Genomic DNA, 24,836 nt, shown 5'->3' on the forward strand with positions numbered 1-24,836 from the left:
CAAGGAAGCTTCTATTGCAGTAGTATCAATGATGACAGAGAGTCAGAACTGAGAATATGAGACACTAAGTTTTCTCTGCCCCCAATTCTTTCTGTCCCCCAAAAGAAACAGTCCAGACAGGAAGCTATTTAAGAGAGTCCTTAGAATATGTGATAAAACGCCAAATTGTAGCTCTTCACAGTTGCCATCTTCGGGAAGATGGTAGGGCAGGGAAGGACTCAGTTTTCTTTTTCTTTTCCTTTTCTTTTTTTTCTTTTTTTTTTTTTTTTGTCCATTTATGTGGTTTATTACCTCCTTTTCTTTTTTAATTAAACATTTTTGTATTTTACATATATATTTATATTACTCCACATATATACAATAAACTTCCTATAGCAAGAAGAACCATGAAATAATCAGGAATTATAGAAATGCTAAATTCTTAGTGTTTTGGCTATTGTATTTAACAGCCTTGAAGAAAACATCTTTCCTATCTTTGAGCATCTAGACCTCTGAATGTAAATCAATCTCCATCACATCTTGTCATTAGCAACTTAAAACATCTATCTAGACCTAAAAACATCTTAACCCCTAAACAAGATGTTCCAACATTATAGAGAGTTTTGGCTGACTACTCAGATATAAAACTGTCTCTGTCATCTTCTCATTTGGAAAGATACTAACATGCACTCCTGGCATACTCAGGTAATCAAGTTTATTCCTTCTCAAGTCTCTGGTGGAGTTGAAAACCAGGCATCTTAGGTGTTTATTGAAAAATAAAATAATTCATATTACATCTCATTTGCTATCCCATCCCATGTATCCTCCCATTCCTCCTTCTCTCCCGCTTTTCCGCCATTCCCCTTCCCTGTGACTGTGACTGAGGGGGACCTCCTCCCCCTGAATATGATGCTAGGGTACCAAGTCTCTTCTTGGTAGTCTGCTATCCTTCCTCCGAGTGTCATCGGGCCTCCCCGTCAAGGGGACATGGCCAAATATGGGGCACAAGAGATCGTGTGAAAGTCAGTCCCCAGTCTCTACTTAACTGTGGAGAATGTTCTGTCCCTTGGCTAGATCTGGGTAGAGGTTTGATGATGCCTGCACGTATTGTCCTTGGTTGGCAGGCATCTTAGTTTTACAATGATGACTAAGTTTTCTGGCCACTGTGAGTGTGGCTATGCTCCAATGAGTATATGACCAACACAAAGTGAACTTTTTGTTTGGGGTGGGGCAATGGTGAGAGGATGGACCTAGGTGAAATAGAAAGAGAGTGTGTTTTGAGTGTATTTTACAAAACCTCCAAATAATTAATAAACATGTTTGGGGGCGAAAAGAAATAATACTTGCATATAATTGGCTATAAGCAAGACTGTGGGACATTTTCTTCATTGGTGATTTATGGAGGCTAGTGCAGCTCACTGTGGGAAGTACCGTCCCTGGTATGGTAGTCCTGGGATGGGAGGTCATGGAGCCAGGGAGAGAAAGCCAGCAAGGAGCTTTCCTCATTGGCCTTTGTTTCAGTTTCTGCCTCCAGGCTCCTGCCTTGAGTTCTTGCTTCTGTCCTGATTTCCATCAGTGATGAAATATGATGTGGAAGTGTAGACCAAGTCTAGCCTTCTCCTGCCCAAGTTGCTTTGGTCATGCTGTTTCATCACAACAATAGAAACCTTAACTAATACATAGCTAATGCAGAGCAATCAGTTTTAAGTAATAGCTCTGAAAATTCATGCAGTTACAAGCATATTTTTATCTTTAAAGAAATTTTAAAGTGTTTCTGTTAGGAAATTTTTTCTCAAGAAAGTTAGCAACCACTACTGACTGAAAATTCTTGGATAACATATAATAGTTCAGTGACTACCTTATACATGGAATGCTTTACCTATAATTTTACAAGGATTTGATAAATATGGGAAAACATGCAGACATAATTATTTCTATGAAATAATTAAAAGCATATTTTTATTTTGACATAACAAAGCTCCATTGCAATTATTTACCTGAATGGTGAGCATTGATGGGAGGATTTTCAGGCCAAGTGTGGTGGTGCATGTTTTTAATTCCTGCACTGGGGAGGTAGAGGCAGGTGTATCTTTGTCAAATCCAGCCTGGTTGGCAAAGTGGGTAACAGGCTATACTGGGCTATTTAATGAGATTATACCAAAAAATTAAAAGGTATGCTCACATGTCAAAGCAAGAAATAATTATAAGTGAGTCACCAAAAGAATAGGTTGTAGCCTCATGGCATGCTCATTGGTTCTATCCTTATTCATCTCAGATTTAGAAACTCATATTGGGTAGCAACTAAAAGCATATATAAAGTAACATTATGAAACTTATACTTAGGAGTATTTTATATACACATGTATATAAAACAATGGTCAAAGGAAGAACATAAATTTGAAAAAGAGTGGGTGGAGGTATATGGAAGGACCTGGAAGAAGAAAGAAATGTTATAACTAAATTACAATCTCAACAAAAAGGATGGAAGAATGACATTGTAACAGACAACTAATTTCAAGGAACAGTATAAAGTTCACCCAAGTTATACAAGACCAGAAAGGTACCATTTATAAGTGCTGTGACATCATTTCAGAAAAAGATGTGGCTCTGTTCTTCACTTCTCCTCTCCTTTGTCCTTAGGTATCTCTGTAGTTAGAACTTGAGCTGGTTCTTGGCCTTTGCTGACTATGCCCTTAACTTTGGCTTGATGATCACCATTCATATAAAGATCTGTCATCATCAAAAAAACTGTTTTGCCCTGTATTATTCTAAGTTGGATTCCTGAGAGGGACAATTGGCCTGAGATCTTTTGAATACATATGAGAAGATTAATGATCATTTACTAACCTGATGGGATTTCGGATTCTTAAGAAAACACATTTCTAGATTTGTCTATGTGGGCATTTCCAGAAAAGTTTGACAGGGCTGGAGAGACATAACCTAAATTTCACAGGGACCTTCCCATGAGGTGGAGTCCCAGATTAAATCAAGATGAGGAAGTCTGCTAAGTGTCACCATTCCTAGCTACCTGCTTCCTGATTGGACTCACCGTGTTTAGCTGACTCAGGCTTCCTTTGTCATGCATTTCCTTTTTCTTTTTTAAATTTTATTTTATTACAACTTATTCACAGTACTTCTCAATTGTTATCTCCTCTCTTCTTATCTCCCTCTTCTGCCTCATTCTCCTCCCCTAGGCCTCTGACAGGTGGGGTCCTCTTCTCCTCTTTCTGACCTGACTGCAGCCTCTCAGGTCTCATCTGGATAGCTCGCATCCCCTATCTCAGTGTTCCCACAGGGCCTCTCAGCCAAGGGACAGAGATCAAAGCTTGAGCCCCATAATCACTGTCAGAGGCAGTACCCTGCTCTGTATCCCCCCTCCCCCTTCCCAGACATAAGATAAGCAAACAATGCAATGTGCAACACCAGTAAATGTGGGTGCATCCATTAATAAATAGCCTTTATATTAGAGAACATTTAAAATACTTACATTTCAATATTATGTGGTTTTTGACACTTTCAGAATACTTCAAATGGTTTATTTTCTTATGAATCAATGACCAGCAAGGTAAATTTAAGAGCAAACTAAAATGAGAACAGAGTAAATTATTCCTCACACTAGTGGAGTCTTACATATTTCTACAGGAACATTATTGAAGAGGTAGAACACTGAGAAAATATAGGAGCCTCAAGGCTGGAGAGGTGGCTCAGTGTTTCAGAGAATCTGAGTTCAATTCCCACGCTTACATGAAAGCTTACAATTGTCAGTGACTCCAAACTTAGGGGATCCAACACCCTTTTCTGGATTATGTGTGTTCCAGGCACACATGTGGTACACCAACATGCACAAAAAAAAAAAAAAAAAAAAAAAAAAAAAACACTCATACACATAAATTAAAAATACAGATCTTTAAAAACATATACACATGCTTACATAAGTCTTCTCCATTTAGGTTTCTCATATAAATTATCTTTAAGTATCTTTTCATTAAGTCAAGTAAATGAATGTTTAAGTCTGATACCTTTAAGTATTCTAAGTTGAGATTTAACATATAAACTAAGAGTTGAGACTCCTATTTTTCCATTTTTATATACTATACTGAATGAGATTTACTTTTTTTTTTTTTTTTTTTTTTTTTTGTCTCTTAGAGAGGTGGTATACACACTACACACAGAAAGGGCTTTATTTAGAAGATTAATAAGTACAATGGGTAGCTATGCCTATTCGTCACTGAAGGCTGAGGATACGAAAGAGAAAGACAGTTTTCCTTGTCCAGGGAAGAACATAGTAACTGTCACCTAATGCCAAGTGGTCAGCCTTGATACCATACACACAGAAACCACACTACACTGTCTCAGTAGTTTGTTTATATATTTATGTATTTGTATGCTGCCATAGGTAATTTTCTATTTTCATGACAAAGTATCGCAGCCAAGGCAGCTTATAAAAAGTAATGTATTTGGTTTAATGGTGTTTAATTTCTTGAGTTCTTTATATATTTTGGATATTAGACCTCTGTCGGATGTAGGGTTGGTGAAGATCTTTTCCCAGTCTGTAGGCTGTCGCTTTGTTCTCTTGACAGTGTCTCCTGCCTTACAGAAGCTTCTCAGCCTCATGAGGTCCCATTTATTAATTGTTGACCTTAAGGCCTGGGGTGTTGGTGTACTGTTCAGGAAGTTGTCTCCTGTGCCAATGTGTTCCAAGAAGAGACTTGATACCCTATGAGCATATACAGGGGGAAGAGGTGTCCCTCAGTCACAGTCATAGGGGAGGAGAGTAAGGGAAAAATGGGAGGGAGGGAGTAATGGGAGGATACAAGGAATGGGATAACAATTTAGATGTAATATGAATAAATTAATTAAATATATTTTAAAGGTAATGTAACTTGAGAGCTTGTGGTTGTGGAGGGTCGGAATCCATGATTGTCCTGGTGGGGAATATGGCAGCAGCCTGGCAGAGATGGGGCCAGAGCAGTAGCTCAGAGCTTACATCTTATCCAGGCCTAAGGAAAGAGAATGAGAGAGAAACAGAGAGAGAGGGAGGGAGGGAGAGAGAGAGAGAGAGAGAGAGAGAGAGAGAGAGAGAGAGAGAGAGAGAGAGAGAGAGAGAGAGAGAGAGAGAGAGAGCGCCCTGGGAATGGCCCGAATCTTAGAAGCCACAAAACTAACACAGGGTCACACCTCCTTCAAAAAGACCAGGCCTTCCAATAACTACAAAAGAGTTCCACCATGTGAGGACCAAGCAGTCAAGTATATGAATCTATGGGGTCATTCTCATTTAAACCATTACATATATATATATATATATATATATATATATATATATATATATTATACTTATGTTACATTATATATTATGTTTATATTACATAAAATTCTATATTTACATACATACATTATGTGTGTGTGTGTGTGTGTGTGTGTGTGTGTGTGTGTGTGTGTGTGTGTGTGTGCGCGCGCAACTATACTAATCCCAAAGAGGCCTTCAGTTTCAGAAAGATTGGATAGATGGGACAAGATAGAGTTCGAAAGGAGTACTGGTAAGAGAGGAAGTGATATAATTATATTTTAATTTAAAATAATAAAAAAGAGAATTAAAAAATAAAATAGCTATTTTTACTTTGCAGTCTCCCTATACATGCATTTAAGAAATTGCAGATACATCAAAGAAAAAATATTTTGGAATATACATTGAGTATCTATTTCCCAGAACCTATAAAATGCCTTTATTATAAAAATAATCTCAACATTTATAGTGTGATCTATAAATGTGCCCTGTGGGTCCAGTATTAATGGCATGTGGAATAGCTCTATTTAGGCTCAGAAGACATCCATGTTCTATAGCTATTGACAGAGCAGCTGTAAGCTGCCATCTGGCCTCATGCCTGTGCAGGAAGGATAATTTAGCTAAATTTTAAAAACACACCTTAATATGCAATTTTACATGGATTCTCTATTGTGAAAACAATTTATTTGTTACAGATTCCTGTTTTAAAAAATTTGCTACCTATGGATTTCTGAAATTTTCTCTTCAACAAAGAAAAGCTGTCTTGGTAATACAGTTCTGAGTGGTCAGCCTTAAAATCATACACACACAGGTACCAGTGAACAGAGTAAGCACACTTTGATGCTGATTTATTTATTTGTATATGTAACAACATATGGCTAAAGAGGAGGAGATCAAATTTGTCATTAGGTTCAAATATGCGAAGGATGGAAGCAGGAGGAATCATGTAATTACACTTCAAATAAAATAATATAAAAGGCTACAAACACATATCCACATTTATAACTTTGAATTGATCATAGTTGCTTCATGCTGTGCATTTAGTAAATGTCCTAGATATGTCTACCACTTTGTTGACATGTCAAGTCATTAGGTGAATTTAATCTTCAGTCTTAAACATCTGTTTTTAAGAGGTTATTAATAAACTATTTTAATATTCTTTTATCTTAACATCACATCATTTTTTCTTCCAGTTATAGCACATTGCTTCTTAGATAAATGGATTTTAATTTTCTTGCTTTCGTATTTCATTTCTTGTATTTATTGAGTACCTTTCTGATTCAATTAAACCTTATTTTCCTACCTTTTGTTAGTTACGAAGTCTTCCCAATCCAGCATCATTTGTCTGATAAACATGATTCTCTAAGAATATGATTAAACAAGCCAACTATTAATATATTTCTAAGTCTAGCTATCTTCTGAAGAAAATACAGAAATTTGAGCTAGTCATTTTATTTGTTTAGAGATAGTTACTAACATGGCCTTTTGATAATACAACTTCTAATAAAGTTGAAAAGTTTTGGCTAAGACTTAACTGTTTTAGCCAAATAAACTGCCTTAGTTCCTTTCCCTGTCAAAGAAAATGGAAAAAAAAATGGACAGATGCAGGTAGCTACTGGATATTAAACAGTGCAAGTTTAATTTGCCTTTCCTTGAGTCTGGCTCTGTAAGGCAAGATGCCACAGGCGGCACTGACAAGTGTTTCTCCTATCAACCACGTTTTGCCTATCAACTCACCCTTCTCTGCCTCAATTTGAAATTTTTTATTGTACATAATACAACATGTTATTTCAGTGGGTAGGGATTCAAGGTGGACTCTGGAGCATTTCAGCCTCAAGAGAAGTATGAACAGAAGAGTGATTGCCTTCCCAGGTAAGGTCTCTAAGCTATAGCTTCTCCAAGAGGGATGGGGGTTAATTTTCTCTTTTCAATTTTGAATGTCTCTGTACAACTTACTTAAAACAATGATGTGTCATGTGATATGATGTTTGTGTTTGTGTGTGTGTGTGTGTGTGTGTGTAAGAGAGAGAGAGAGAGAAAGACAGACAGACAGACAGAGACAGAGAGAGAGACAGACAGAAACAGAGACAGAGAGTTCCCCTTTTCTTTTCCTCCTGCAGTTTAAAAAGATATTTTCCTGCAGTGTAAAAAGAAATTGTGTTTGTCAAAACAAACAGCATGGGACTGAAAACATTCTTCTATTGCAGATATTCTCTGAAGCTGGATTTCTGTAACTGCTCCAGCATTTTGCCTTGCTAAACATCACCCTAGAAATTAGGCTTCTGAGGCATCAATGACGTCCATCTGGGCTTCAGCATATAATTAAAACTCACAAATCATTATAGCACTTATAAACTAAAAGCAAACATCCTTCTAAACAAATATTTAGATAACTGTTAGCATTAATGTTGACACTGAAGTTGAGCTTCAGTTTCATAGTGCAGATTTTGCCTCATGATGACCTTACAATGCATGATCTTATTCTGAGGAAGAGAGGCATGCTTTTGATTCTGATGATGATGATGGTGGTGATTATTATGATTATCATCATTACTATTATTATTAGTAGTAGTAATAATAAATATAATATTAATAATTCCAAAAGTGAGAAGATTATGGAATTGGGCACTGCATAATAAGCTGATTCTCTATGAAAAGCATGCAAAAAGAGAGGTTATCAGTTTGATTACCAAATTTTCCTTTCAGGTCACTACTAGGCTACTGGGCTTTGTGGTAATTTGTTCATCTTTGCTTCATTAAATTGTAATTACTTCTGATATCTCTGCCTCTATCCTTTTGGCTGGCTCTTCTATTAATTAAACCACAGGATCCTTTAGGACATGAATAAATCTCCACAGGACAATGTTAAGTTGAAGTCAAGACGTTATAAAAGAAAATTAAGAGTAGAGTGAGAAATTATTATTTAAAATGACTTAAAATATAAACTTGAGAAAAGTCATTGTGTCTTTCTCCATAATTCTCTTATATCACCATGCTTATTATTTCTAACCTAATCTGGCCATGAAAATGTATACAGCTGCTAGCAAGTATTTTTTGTACTGTGAACCTCATACAGATTCTATAGCAGTGATATTTATTGTCCCAATGTATACACTTGAAACAGCTATGTCACTATTATTTCAGAAGGTTTTAGTCCTCAGAACAGACCCATATGCAGACCTTCTGCCAGGCCTCAGAAGTAAGTATTGCTGTTTTCCAGGAACAAAAGCTGATTTGATTGGCAGTGTGGTGTGGCAGTTTCTCCTCATTGCCATTACATTGGAAGCACTTAACGTTGGGATTAAAAGACTGGTAGTAAGAAAAAAAATCATTTTAATCCATACTGATGCTTGTACCTAATTTAGTTTTATGGAATTGCAAGCCTTGAAAGGCTCTGCGTAATATATCCAACCCTTATTTTAAATGAACATAAACACTAAGATGCTTGCTTTAATTATTATTAAACTGAAAAATCATAATTAATAAAATGAAGGCACTTTATCCATTTATTTATTCATTTATTTTATTCTTTTTTTTTTTTTTTTTTGAAACGCAGTTTCTCTGTGTCACCTTGGCTGTTCTGAACTCATTCCGTAGAATGCTGCCTACCAACTGATAACTATCCACCTACCTCTGTCTCCCTAAGTGCTGGGATTAAAAGCATGAGGCACCACACCCAGCTTGAAAGCACTTTAAATGGTACTAAAAGTTAAAAATATCTTTTACCTTTGGGTAAATGATATTTTCATCTTGTCTTTTGAAAGGAAGAGACAATAAATAGTTAATTTAGAGGTGTTTTGGTTCATAGAAATACAAGATTATTTTAATGGGGAGAATTTCTTGCCTCAAAATGCCAACTAAAAATTCTTAATTTTTTTTTATTATTATAATCTATTCACATTACACCCTGATTGTAATCCCCTTGCTCTTATCTTCCTGTTTCTACTCTATCTACCTTTTCCACTCTATTCCCCTATCCTAGACCTCTGACAGGCATTGAATATAAAAACTCATTTGGGAGAGGTCCAAGATGGCAGCACTAATTGTGAATGGTACTGGATCATCTGAACAGCAGTGATTGCAGAATGACCTATAGGTCATGGCTGTGAATCTCAACATACCAGCCTGAGTTTTTCAGGTGAGAGCAAAGCCCATGATGAGGAAAACAATGGTTTCAACCTCTAGTCTTATCCAGGGGAATGTCCCTGGTTTCCGCCTGAGTGGGTTCTCAACTTCTGGCCTCTGGCATACCCATCCTATTCCTTGAATAGATACTGCCCTGGTACTGAGTTGCATGGCTCCAACCTCGGGACCCTGATGCTTGGGGTCCACTGAAACAGCTCCGCTGTTGCTCCAAAGCACAGAGATCTGAAATGGACTCGTGAAGAAGTATCCAGATTCCTGTCCAGGGTTCTTCCTGCACCTCTGAGAATTCTTGTAGGCATCAGGAACTACCAACTAATGCCAGAGACAACCAGATGACTAAAGGCCATGATAAAAACACAATCAACAGAAATCAGAGTGATGTGGCATCTCCAGAACCCAGTTTTCCACCAGCAAGCAGCTATGGATACCATAACACAACTGAAACACAATAAATGACATTAAAGCTATCCCAGTGAAGATGATAATAGCCTTTAAGGAGAAAGACCTTAAAGAAATATAGAAAGATACAGTCGAACAGACAGAGGCCTTAAAAAAGAAAATGAATAAATCTCTCAAAAGAATATAGAAAAATAAAAACAGACAGGTGAAGGAAAGTGATAAAACTGTTCAAGATATGAAGATAGAAATGGAAACAATAAGGAAAGCACAAACTGAGGAAAGCCTGGAGAGAGAAAAGTTAGAGAAAGAAACAGGAACTGCAGAGGTAAGCAATGAAAACAGAACACTAGAGTTGGAGGAAAGAATCTCAGGTGTAGAAGATACAACTGAAGAAATTGATGCATCCATTAAAGAAAATGTTAAATCTAAAAAACTCCTTTCACAAAACATCCAAGAAATCAAGGACACAATTGATCAACCACAAAAATAATAGAAATACATGAAAGAGAAGATTCCTGGCTTCAAGGCCCAGATAACATTTGCAACAAAGTCATAGAAGAAAATTTCCCTAATCTTAATAGTTAGATGCCTATAAGTATATAAGAAGCCTACGGAACATCAAATAGGTTGCACTAGAAAAGAAAATCTCCCTCCCACATAATAATCAAAAAAATAAATGTATAGAAGAAAAAACATTAAAAGCTGCAAGAGGAAAAGGCGAAGTAACATATAATGGTAAACCTGTCAGCATCACACCTGACTTCTCAACAGAGACCATAAAAGCCAAAAAGGCCTGGACAGACATCTTATAAACCCTAAGAGACCACAGAGGCCAATCAAGACTACTATAACCGGCAGAACTTTATTTTTTTAATGTTTTACATATACATTTATATTATTCCACATAAATACAATAACTACCTATAGCAAGAATAACCATGACACAATCATGAGTTATATATATGTTACATGCTTGGTGTGTTGGCTATTTGTATTTGACAGCCTTGAAGAAAACATCTTTCCTATCTTGGTGTCTCCATCTTACACCCATCAGAATGGCTAAGATCAAAATTCAAGCGACACCACATGCTGGCGAGGATGTGGGGAGAGAGGAACACTTCTTCATTGCTGGTGGGAATGCAAACTAGTACAGCCACTTTGGAAATCTATCTGGTGCTATCTCAGAAAAATGGGAATAGGGCTTCCTCAAGACCCAGCTATTCCACTCCTTGGAATATACCCAGAAGATGCTCCAGCACACAACAAGAAAATTTGCTCAACCATGTTCATAGCAGCCTTATTCATAATAGCCAGAACATGGAAACAGCCTAAGTGTCCCTCAGTAGAAGAGTGGATAAAGAAACTGTGGTACATATACACTATGGAGTACTACTCAGCTATTAAAAACAAGGAATTCCCGAAATTTGTGGATAAATAGATTGAGCTAGAAATGATCATAATGAGTGAGTTAACCCAGAAGCAGAAAGAATCAAATGGTATATACTCACTTATATCTGCATACTAGCCCAAGGGGCATGTCCCACGAAAGCCTTCACTTACCAGGAAACTGGGACAGAGGGGAAGGCATCCTATTGGGACTCTAAATGAGAGACGCATGGGAGAACAGCAAAATAAAAGGATCCAGAGGGTCCTAGAAATCTACAAGTAGAACAATATGGTAGGCAGATTTGGGCCCAGGGGTCCCGCTCAAACTAAGGCACCAGCCAAGGACAATACAGGAGGTAAACTTTAAACCCCTTCCCAGATCTAGCCAATGGTCAGAATATTCTCCACAGTTGAGTGGAGAGTGTGATACGACTTTCTCACATACTCTGGTGCCTCACATTTGACCATGTCCCCTGGAGGGGGAGACCTGGTGGCACTCAGAGGAAGGACAGCAAGTAGCCAAGAAGAGACTTGATACCCTATGAGAATATATAGGGGGACGTAATCCCCCTCAGGAACAGTCATAGTGGAGGGGAATAATGGGAAAATGGGGGGGGGGGGAGGAATGGGAGGATACAAGGGATGGGATAAATTAAATCAATCTCCATCACATCTTGTTATTATCAACTTAAAACATTTATCTAGACCTAAAAACATCTTAACCCATAAACAACTAAGCTTCATTCTAAAACTAAGCTACCTGGTCTTAAGTTACATCAGAGACTTGAGAAAGAATAAACTTGATTGCCTGAGTAGTATGTCAGGAGGGCAGGTTAGTAGCTTTCCAAATGAGAAGATGGCAGAGACAGTTTGCTACCTGAATAGACACCCAAAACTCTCTATTATGCTGGAGCATCTTCTTCAGGCTTCTAGCCCAATATATCTGACAGACATATTTGTGAGGCAGGAACTGTTGGGGACTTGCTTACCCTGTCTTGGCAGAGTTGGCCATGAAATCTGCCTGCATGCAAGCTTGCCCATTTTCAGGAAGCATTCTGTCTGTGGTAGAAATGAGGACATTTTGCCCAGTGGCTTATTTGCCACATTTGAAACCATTTCCATAAGGGGGTTCTTTGAGGCTCATCATCCTCTTTGAAGTAGAGTGGGTATCACCAAGAGTTAACCTGTCTCATTTTCAGTGAATCTTTAAAATAATAAAAACATTTTAAATGCCATATTCTGCATGGCTCTGAGGTTTGAAGACCTTATCTAACTATCCTACCTTATTTTTCTATAGAATCATATCTATCTTTTGCACCTAAGATATATATTCTTGTGATAAAACTAGACTAGATATTGACATGACCATAATTTGATCAGCTAACAATTAACTTGTATAGCTTATTTATCCTAAACAGCCTGCAATAGCACTTTCAAACTTTTGGAAGTAAACCTTGTACTATAATTGACTTATATGGGTACAATACCTCATATTAGAGTATATATATATATATATATATACACGTAATGTGTGAAGAATAAACTTATATTTGAATTCTACATCACTGTATCTAGAATTAAACTTATTTTGCATCTATATACAGAAGTCTATATCAGTGAATTAAAAATAACCTTGTGAGTGACAGTTGAGGCATTAAGTTGAGGGGTATAGTCACTAATCTTCTATTTGTTCTAGCCAGCAGAATTTTCAATCACCATGGTTGGAGAAAACATGATATTTCACAAGAGAACCAAATTTAAACAATATATATACACAAACCTAGCCCTACAGGTGATACAAGAAGGAAAACTCCCACCTGAGGAGGTTAACTGTACATCCCCCAAAAACCCACAGGATATAAATATCATTCACTATAGCAAAACCAAAAGAGCACAAGCACACAAACACACTATCACAAACAACTCAAAAAAAAAAAAAAAAGGAACTAACACTCACTGGTCATTAATATCTTTCTACATCAATGGACTCAATGACAGCTGTGTTAGGGAAGAAACAAGAAAGAAAATTAATATTCAATGAAAATGAAGCCACAACATACCCAAACCTATGGTGCACAATGAAAGAAATTCTAAAGGTAAAGTTCATAACACTAGTGCTTTCAGAAAGAAATTGAAGACATTTAAGTAACTTAATGGCACACATTGTAAGGTTACTATGAGGCAGAGTACAGGGAATTATTTCAGTTTTCTCATATCTGTTGAGGCTTGCTTTGTGCCCGACTATATGGTCACTTTTGAAGAAGGTTCCGAGAAGTGCTGAGAAGTTATATTGTGTTTGGGTGAAATGTTCTGTAGATGTCTGTTAGGTCCAATTGGTTCATGACATCTGTTAGTGTCATTGTTTCTCTGTTTAGTTTCTATTTTGCTGACCTGTCCTTTGGTAAGAATGTGGTGTTTCTGTCTCCCACTACTAGTGTGTGGTGATCGATGTGTGGTTTGAGCTTTATTAATATTTCATTTACAAATGTGGCTGCCCTATAGTGCATATATAGACACAGGATTTAAATCAGCTTTGCAGCAGTAGGGACAAAATCCTTCTTGTGGAACCATACAAAGAAGAAATGGTTACTTACCCCATAATTTTGTGACACTATTGCACCATCCAGCACCACATCTCTTGAAGTTTGCTATTGTATTTCACAGAGTTCATATCTGGGTAAAAGCACTGATGTCTTTACTCTCCTATGAGCCTGCATAACCGTATACAAGCACTGTGAATGCTAGCCTGTAGGGAGAATTCTCTCAGCTCAGTTCCAGCTTGATATTTCTATAATTTGCATCTTAGGGATGGTGTCTTCAGCAACAGAGTCTTAGCCACTAATTTTTGTGTGCAACCAATAGTAATAGCAAAGATACTGAATTGTTTGGGGTTCACTAGGGCATTCCCAACCAAGAACACCTATGAAGGTATTCCATAGGTGGCACAGGGGTGCCAATTTGTGACCCACTACCTATTGGGCTATGATTTATTGTTTAGCCTTACTCATAAGGTATCTTACTTCAAGTTTTTTTTTAATTTTTATTAGATTATAAGTTTTGAGTGGCTTTCTCATACCTTTTCATTTTGATAAACTTTCTCCATCATACCCATGCCTATGACAGCCCTCTGAAATTTTATATTCTAATATTTCATCTTTACACTTTCATTTTTTTCTATGTGCCACTCCTCTTTAAGGCCACAACCTTTTTCTTATTTCATACTTTCTGGATGTACTCCAGGTTAAACATAGAAAAATAAAGAATCAAAATTAGGATCTGAAAGTGAAAGAAGTCACAGCCATTTGCCTCTCTGAACTTGCGTTAGCTCTTTACTCTGTATAATTTGTCCATTTTCATTTATTTATCTGCAATGCCGTTATTTTTACTTATAGCTATAGAAAATTGCATTGTATATCACATCTTCACATCTGGTGATCAATTGGTGGGCATGCATGCTGGTTTCATATCCTAGCTATTACTACAAGAACTACCTCGAACATGTTTCTTCAAGTGTCTCTGTAGTAGGATAAAAATTCCTTTAGGTTTATGTTTAAGCGTCATATGCTTGGGTCAGGTAGTACCTATTTCTTGTTTTTCTGAGAAACTCCAGTCTGATTTACATGTGTCTGAACTAATTCCCATAAGATTTTCATATATTACTTCATCAAATTACCTTCACACATAACATATCTTTCAATTAACCTGCTACAATACATAATCAGCCAAAAATATTTTCACCCTCGTCCCTTTATCAGAAAATCATCAGGAGTTTTCATTCTTCACTCTGAGGAGTCAGTGATAACAAAGGCAAAATTATCAACAGAGCTTGATATGACAACATTAAATGTCTAACTTCTTCATTGGTTTATTTACGTATGTGTTAATACAGAAGGAATATTATATTTTTTCACACAGAATCACATATTGATATCTTCCCTTGAGCTTGATATACAGCTACAGAATATCCTGACGGTCTGATCATCATATTCTACCCACTGAGTGTTGTGATTGCAGGTATATGAGATATATGTCCACATTTGTTCAGTTCTGAGGATTGAAGTAGGGCTCTGAGTGTGCTAGGCATGTCTTTTAGGAACTGAGTTATATACTCAGCTGCATCCTGAACTCTCCCTTGAGAAAATGAAGGTCATCAACAGAACCTCAAGAAATTAGATATGTAAACCTAAAATATTTTGAAAAATTAAAGCCATCCTAATTAAAAATGTGTGGGAAAATCATGCAGATGCATGTATTTAATCTGTAGTCACTTGTCTCAAATGAAGCTATTGACAGCAAGCGTCAAGAGAGAAAGCTTTAGCTGAATGGAGAGAGGCACCTCACACAGAGAAGCGCTCAGAAGCACTGCTGCTGCATCCCAGAATCTCTTCCTTTCCAGGAATGACTATCATTGGTCCATGTACTTCACCAAATGTCCAATGAAGAAGAAACCGTGGTCTCTGCTTAAAAAAAAAAAAAAAAAAAAGCAAGCTGATTCTAGAATATTAAGCCATGAGATGCCCCAAGAAAAAGAAAAGGACGCTATGCTGTGAGGACTAGTTGAATGCATGCACATGTGAATGAGAAATGAACAACTTCTAAATAATTCACAGATGACTTTGATCCAAATTTCTTAATGTTTTTAAAAGATGGCATTTCATGTTCATACTTAAAAGAAAAAAAAAAAAAAAAGAAAATAATTTGAACTGTTAAAGGATACCACTGCTAACTACCTGTGACCATCATCATTAGGATATTCTTGTCTCTTTAAATTAGAGAATTGCTGGTTAGTTTTTCTTTCTGTGTTTTCAGTTGAAGAAATTGATTTGGATAGTGAGCCTATGGGCAGTGACCACTAACACAGTCCGTTTACTGACTCTTCAGAAAATACTGCTTCTAAACAATAGATAGAGCTCTATTCATAACATGGAGATAAATAAGGATTCAACACACAGAGAGACATATATGTATGGACAAAGTAGAGTTGACCCTAGTGTTTTGATAATACCTATATAATATATGATGTATAATATGTTATAGTCTTACTCAAGAAACAGATTATTAAACTAATTGACATGCACAAAGATAATAGACCAAATTCAGGGAGGATTATTTAGGGGGAAAAAAAAACACATTTTGAGGCACTCAGGTCCTCATTCCTGCTTCCATGGTATCTATGGCTCCTGAGAAACTCCAAGAAATAAAATCTGGGATTGTACTTATAAACCATGCCAATCAAAGAAAATGAAGCAAAAATGTTACAGCTGTTATTAAACATAGCACTTAGAGTTACTGACAGTATCATTACCTAATCGGTTGAGTTAGTTCACGCAAAGAGTTTCCTAAGTGGCCTCAGTGCAGATTTCAATCTTATATTCAAATTAGCATTCTTTTCTACTGATCGTATGAGTGAGGGCTGCAAAGTTTATTTAAGTTCCTTCATTACCCTGAATATTTCACATAATTGCTATTAAATGTAGTAATCTCTTTTCTATAATATGCCAGGGAGAAGAGAAATTTAATCCTTTTCTCAATTATTAATCAATTTCAGTGTTCATTACCTAATAGAGAGTGTTTAATAGGACAGTGCTTGCTGTTCCCTGACATCTCCTCCTCACGCAGCACTGACGAATGGGCGTCAAGCTACAGACGACTTATTCATCGGCTGAAAATATCTAATTCTGTCATTCTGGAGTGATGGAGATTTCCTCAATGGTATAATTTCTTCATGGCAGAGTGAATATTAAACCATGATTGGTGTGGAGCTGAAAAAAAAATTAAAAGCAAGAAAAGAAAGCTGATTGAGGTTTTATTTTTTATATTCTTAGTGTTATCAATATTCCTAGAAACTCATAGATAGAGTATCATGGGTGAATATTTCTGAAAGTTTGAAAGACAGACTTAGGATGGTAAGGCAGATAGAATCGAAGCCTCCCATGGATATCAACCTGCTGGGGCAATTTCTTCTGAGACTAGAAAAGGCAGCCTTGTTAGGAGAAAGGAATACAAAGGTAGGCAATGTAGTCAGAGACAGCCCCACCCCCACTTTAGGTGCCCCATATGAAGAACCGACTATACAACTTTTACATAGGTAGAGAGGGCCTACGACCATACCATGCATACTTGCTAGTTAGCAGGTCAGTCTCTTTGAGGCCCTGTGAGCTCAGGTTAATTGATTCTGTAGGTTTTCTTGGGATATCCTTGACCTCTCTGGCTCCTTGACTGCTCCCCACCCCCATACCTTCTACAAAATTCCCCAAGCTCCACTTAATGTTAGGCTGTGGGTTTCTGCATCGGTTTCCATCAGCCTCTGGATTAAGCCTCTCTGATGATAGTTGTGAGAGACTTCTGTCTTTTTTGTAATATATATATTATTAAATTATTCACATTACATCTCAATTGTTATCCTGTCTCTTGTATCCTCCCATTCCTCTCTCCCTCCCATTTTCCCCCTACTCCCTTCCCCTATGACTGTGACTGAGGGGGACCTCCTACCCCTGTATATGCTCATAGGGTATCAAGTCTCTTCTTGGTAGCCTGCTATCTTTCCTCTGAGTGCCACCAGGCCTCCCCATGTAGGGGACATGGTCAAATATGGGGCACCAGAGTTCGTGTGAAAATCAGACCCCACTCTCCACTCAACTGTGGAGAATGTCCTGTCCATTGGCTAGATCTGGCTGATAAACACCTTCAACAAGAGACTTCTGTCTTTAAGTATAGCAGAATATCATGAATAGTGTCGGGGTGGACTTCCTCTTATAGCATGGGTTTCAAACTGGGAGAGCCAAACTATTTTTATATGTTATGAAATGTAAAACACCTCAGTTTTTTCTGCTTTAGAAATAAATCTGTTTATTTATTTTTTATAGAAAGGAAGATGAGGTATTTTGGGGTGTTTTAAAGAGAAATCAGGGCATTGTTGTGCCTAGTTAGACCTATGCTGTTTACCAAAATTATTAGAAATAACCGTGAACATTTGTCAGATCTGAATCTATGAGACTGGTAGGTCAGAAGGTGATAAGACATGAACCTAAAAGCATTTTTAAATATAATTTAATTTTATTTAATAAACCAACTTGTAAGTAAGTTTCTGCATGGAGTTTTCATGCATATTTCCCTAGGTTCATCAACCTCTTCCCTCATTCCTCTCCTTTTCCTCATTGATCCTTTGTTATTCTCCATCCCTTCCACTTTGATCTGTTATCTTCCCCATGCACTCCCTTAAAGCTTTTCCCTTCCTCCTGCACATTAAATACATTCTAGTTTCTAGGCCGTTAGCCTTATTGACTCCCACATAGAGCTACACATTTAAGAAGTAGAAACAAGGATATGATCCACACACGAGAGAGAACATTAATGGTTTGTCTTTCTTAGCATGGCTTAACTCATTTAAAGTGATGTTTCCTAACTCTACCCACTTCCTTGAAAAATCCGTATTTTTCTTCATGGTTGAATAAAATTCCATTTTGTATGCATGCCACATTTTCTGTAAACATCTGTTAAAAGTCTGAAAAGAAATAGGGATAAGAAATAGTTGAGGTGACTCCCCCTTTTCCTTTACTGAATGGTGTGATTTATTCAGCGACCAACTCTGCTTCCTAATCAAATCAGTTTCAAGTTTTAACTACCTTTTATGTAAAAAAGTAACAATAAGTCAGTCTTAGGGTGGTTGAAGATCGATTTAAGATGGCAGCGGAAAGCATGTTTTATATTCGGCAGTGAATCCCTTCCATTGCATAAATGCCTTCATGGGCAGGTATGTGCTGTTTACCACACAGGGAAAGTTTCTAATTGTCTTAGAAATATTTTTTAAATCACAAAGGTTCTTGGATATGATAGAAATCAAATTTAGAACGAGAAGCACTGTGAGAATATGTAATGTCAATTAATTATTCTAGGTACAAAGCTTGCTAGACAATGCCAGTCTGCATAGCCATCTATCTGTTACTTCCACTATGACGTTTTCTGTTTGGCTTTTAACTCTGTAATTTCAAAAGCTCCTTGTTGCTGTGACAGGTTTGTGCTACTCTGTGGGCACAGGGATGACTGTGGTTTTTGTGTCCATCTCTGTACTTTACCTCTGTTAGTATTATTGATTAGACATGAAGTAACACCTCCCACTACAATATTCCCTGTCTTGAAGGTCCAGCAGATCGTGATGCTTCTGAGAGATGCTTGGGTCGAAGGACAATACCCTGACGAATGAATCAGTCCTTGAAGACTTCTTAGCAGAATGAACCATTAGAAGTTGGGGCAGTTGGAGTGAGCAGTTGATAGTATGTGGCTGTGTAAGGTATATTTGCTGCCAACCTTTCATCTCCCTCTCTGGCTCCTGTCTGCCATTGTGTGAGCCACCATGCTCTGTCACATACTACGTTCAAGGGTGGTCTACCCCACCATACACAGGCTCAGAAATTGAAGTGCCAAGTAGGATGGACTGAAATCTCTGAAACTGTGACAATAAATAAATATTTCCATCTTTATGATATTTCTTTAGATATGCCGTAGTGAAAAGAAAGCATACTTAAGCAATTGGCATCCATGTAAGAGTCCTGGAAACAAGTTCAGTGTCAACATAGGATCAGATAACGAATGTCAAAAGATACAGCATTTCTGTGGGTGATTTAGGGATGTGTGTGTGTGTGTGTGTATGTACATATGTATGTATGCTGGCTGTGAACAGTTTAGGGTTAACTCTTTTTCTTGTTGTTTTTTTTTTTTTGTTTTTTTTTTTTTTACTCTATGGAAACACTATTGCTTTACAGTGATTTAGGGACACGTTTCCCTAGAGCCACAGAACCTAGCAGTTTTCAGTCACTGATGACCTATCTTGATGCTTTCAAATATATCCTTGAACTGTCTAAGGAGCTAAGGCACATAAGGCTTACCTTGATGTTAGTACCAAACCAAAGCTGATTTTTCTCCAAAGATCATTTAGACAGCCTTTCTTACCTAATTTCAAGGAAATCTTAAAGGGTGATACAGTTTTTCCAAACTTGTCATGCAGCTTTATTTAGAGAAAATCACATGTTACATTAAATCAGGTTAAAGAAAAATTCTCTCTATTTGTACTGATGAGTGCTTTAGCTTTCCAGGAAGGACACATCATCACATAATTTCGTACTCCTGTCAGTGTGTTCTGAGAACACAGGAGAGTTTTTTTTTTTTTCACAATTATAAACGGGCAGAGAGCTTAGATGAGAGACTCTTAGAATTAGAACTGTAACCCACCCTATTTTTATTGGGAAAAGAACATGTCACGTGATTTAGTAAATATTGCGCTGGAATAAATGAACAGATTGGTTGTAATACCTTGCCTAATTCCCTGCTTTTTTGTTCTATCACAAAGTTATGCATAGTCTCAGAGGTAAGATGGGTGAGTGCCTTACAGGGTAGCATAAAAGGCAAAGCCTTATTTTGGTTGTGCCTAAGAAACACTTTGATCTCATCACTCTGAAATGAAAATTGGCATTTCTCAACTCTGAGGCAGATAACGCTTCAAAGAACTCCAACTTCATGAGGAGGAAATTTAGGCTATAAACAAAGGAGATCTTCACCTTAAAAAAAAAAAAGTTAAAATTTCCCCATGCTAAAAAAAAAAGAAAGAAAGAAAGAAAGAAAGAAAAATCCCCAGCAGATGGAGAAGAAACTCACATCTAAGTCCTTGCAAAGCAAAAAGCAATCATTTGTAAAAGTCTTTTCCTTCTCTTCACATTTTGTATTCACTGTTTTGTTCCAATCCCCCTTTGTTTTATTTGGCTGGTGGAGCCAGAGCGCCTTGCCTTTGGCAATAAAAGCTTATGAGCAAACATTTTCTGTGCTTTGGAAAGCAAAAGCGTCACCCCAGTGTGCACACCCAACTGTGCCCCTCTCCCAAGTCCTGATCCTGTTCTTAAATTGGAAGCAGGGTATCTTGCCAAGCTTGCATCCTGCCAGGAGGACCGGCCTGTATTGATTTGCTTTGGTTCCCTGTTTTTTTTGTCAGTTAGCGATCCTGTCACAAGCTTTGATTCCTCATTATCTCAATTGCAAATTCCGCGAACACATCGCCATGCTGGTAGTGCACCCAGGATTTGAAACTGACGATTCCGGATCAATGTCTCAGGGGCACAGCCCTGCATTTCAATAATACAATTAAATTCCTTGAATGCAAGATTTATCCAGATAGTCGATTCTACATTTTCTTCACGTTCAGTCGGTGAAACTACCCCCTACATATATCCCTACACAGTGTTCCTGTCAATGCATAACGAAGGAGAGAGACTTGATCGTGAACCTGAGGGAAAGATAATCAAATGTTGAACCTGCTGAGCCTGTTAGATGAAACTGTTAACAAGGCTTGCTCAAGTCACCAGGGAAATGCTGCTGGGACGGAGATCCGGGTTCAGTTCTGAACTGTGCAAGCAGGGCGAGGCTGGATGAGGAGTCTCAGCGCTTGTTGCGAAGCTGTGCGGCAAGGCAAGCCTAACCAAGGATTTGTGTTTTCCCCAAGGAGTCACTTTGGCAGGAGATTCACTTGAAGCAGTTAATCTCAACTCACTCGGAGAAACAGACTGACAGAGAGACTGTCATAAAAGAATACCACATTTTCATTCTCATTTTCATCCACACAAAATAAAATTACAAAGTGAAAATTGTTTCTTTTCTTTCTTTCTTTCTTTCTTTTTTTTTTTTTTTTTTTTTTGTACTTTATGAGGACAGACTATAACTTCAGAGGGGCCATATTAACTCTAAACCATTCTTATTTGTCCTCGATGGCACCAGAATGTGCGTGAGCCAAGCAACACAAAATCCTCTTTGCAAATGGACTTGACTGGCAGTTTACTTTCATACTTAAGGTAAAGGGGACTTTGTAAACCCCTTCCTTTCACTTACTACACATCCTGGATCTGCTTTGTTTTTTCATCCTTACTCGTCCCTCCTAGAGCACCTGTTTTTCTCCACCTGCAGCTTCCTGGAATGATGTCAATGCATGCAGTCAACTATCAGCATCTGGTATGAGGTGACTTGGCCTCTGGGGCTGACGAAGCACTTGCATTCCCCAGGTCATGATCAATTTTATTTGAGACACTGCAGCATTGAAACCATAGTGCATGCTAATGTTCTTCCACCTCAGAGTTGTCTACGCCAAGAAGCCTTGGGCATTCAAGGTGATATCCAAGGTCATTTGAAAATAGACAGTAATAAAATGTAAAATGCTCTGTCTGTCTTGGGAGCCTCCTAAAACTCCAGTGGAGGCTGTGCGCTAGTGATCAGCACTGAAGGCAATGAGCTCCTTAACACACAATCTTGTCAGATAATCACATAGACACACATCTTTTTATTGTGGTACAGTCCCTTTAGTTGGTCAGAGTTTATTTTTAGTGCATGTTTAGAATCATTGGGGGAGGGGAATGGAAAAGTCTTTGCTAAGTAATGTTCATTTTTTAAAAAATGTAGACATAGTTAGGCTTTCAGTGGAAATGTGTGTTCAAAATGTGACATCTAGACTGAGGATTTCTGAATATGAATTTGGTGACAGCATTGACACAATGCTTGGACCTCTGAGAATTTTATCTGTATATTAGTGTATTATAATTCTTTAGACATCTGTCTATGTTTATCTTTAACATAAAAACATTTCAATATAATTCAGTTTCAAATAAACTAAAATTTACAGTTGCTTTACATGCCCTGTTACTTATTTAAACTAGGAAATGAATAGCTGTGTGTGTGTGTGTGTGTGTGTGTGTGTGTGTGTGTGTGTGAATATTTGTAACTGAGGCCATTGGAATTTAGACAAGTAGAAGGCTATTTGGATTATTACTTATGGAATATAACAATATAAACTATTCTCTAAGTGTGGTGTCGTCTTCTTATCTGCTTGTCTCAGAACAGCCCAGTATTTGTATAATGGCTTCTTAGAGGGTAGGGCAGGTAATACTTGGTTGTGTGAAGCAACTCTAAGTGTTGCAGATACTTAACAGCAATTCTGGCCTTTTCCCACTAGCTTGTCCCATATCAATGATGTCTTCAGATGTTGCCAGTCTCCCTGGAGAGCAAACTCTCTTCCATCTAGAAACATAGGACAATATTTTTGGTTCTCCAAAATTAAGAAGGAGGTTCTGACTAGATTGTTCGGTAGTTAGGGGCACTCACTCTTCTTCCATAGGATTAGCATTTTATTTACAGTGCTCACTACAGAGCACCTCATAACCACATATAACTCCACTAACTGAGATCCAGTAGCCTCTTTTGGCCTCCATGGGCATCGGCACATATGTGGTAGACACACATCGAAAATATGTATTATAATAGGATATTTGTGATAATACAGTGTAAGGAAAGATGAAAGGTGGGAGTAGGGTGAGGCATTGTGTTGGCACATCTAATTAATTGATCAGGAAACGCTTAACATCTCACTCAGGAGATTACAATGGCTCTCTTCAAGGCAGAGTGGCTAAGTTTCTATGTGAACTTTATCACTTGGAGTAGAAAGAGTTTATTTAACTTACACATAAGCATCTCTGTTCATCATCAAAGAAAGTCAGGATAGACACCCAAACAGGGCAGGAACCAAGAAGCAGGAGTTGATGCAGACACTATGGAGGGATGTTGCTTACTGGATTGCTCCCCTAGCTTGTTCCATGTGCTTTCTTACAGAACCTAGGACCACCAAGCCCAGGGGTGGTCCCACTTACAATCATAATCAAGGAAAATCCCTATAGGCTTGCCTATAGCCAGTTCTAATCCCCATTTCAAAAGCTAGTTCTATAGATGCACGTCTAAGTTACAGTCATGTCTGGATTGTAGTAGTTATCAATTCAGACAGTCCTGAAAACACTACCTCTACATAATATGAAAAACTAGTTCTGAACTTGACCAATAATAACAACATAGTTTTAAAGCACATTCATTTTTTCTAATCAAAGTGTGCAAACATCTCCTGAGATAGGGCTTAACGCCCATTAAACTCTGTCTTCCTACAAGGTTTCCGTATATAGTGCTTGATAGCATTCAGAACAGAAAGATATTATATACATTTTTAAAGCTCTAAAACATTTATTAACGCATATTTTTTTAAAAAATGAAAGTAAGTATGTCTGATATAAAATACTTTTGAAGATTATAAAACACACATGAATCTTTGGGAGGGGCACACAAGCTGAACTATGATGTCACTAGCCTTCTTTTAATTGGCCTACTAAGTTGCTGATTTCTAAGGCCACTTTCTTATCATGGAAGAAATTTTCATTTTAATATCTCTGCTCAGTGATTGCTCATCATATCAAGAAGAGTTATATTGCAAATAATCATGATCTGGACAGCTTTTGTCTGAGGCTGAAGCTGAAGCCATCCAATTAATATATGGTGTTTGGGGAAAATAGCTCATTTTAAGCCAGGGTCTTAGGCAAAGAAAAGGACAGCCTTTTATTAACTTTGTCCCTTGTCTCTAGACATATTTATTGCATTCTTTTAGAACAGAAATAATAGAAGCTCAGGCATAAGGGCATGTGAACCTCTCGCGCTGCTGTGAAAGTAAATGACTGTGAAACATGAAAGGAACCACCAAGATTTAAAATATGAAAATAACACAATATTTATACATTGTATGAAATACGAATTATCAGTTATTAAGAAGATTATTCTGTATGAATAAGAACAA

This window comes from Acomys russatus, chromosome 18 (assembly GCF_903995435.1).
Source record: "Acomys russatus chromosome 18, mAcoRus1.1, whole genome shotgun sequence".
NCBI classification, from domain to species: domain Eukaryota; kingdom Metazoa; phylum Chordata; class Mammalia; order Rodentia; family Muridae; genus Acomys; species Acomys russatus.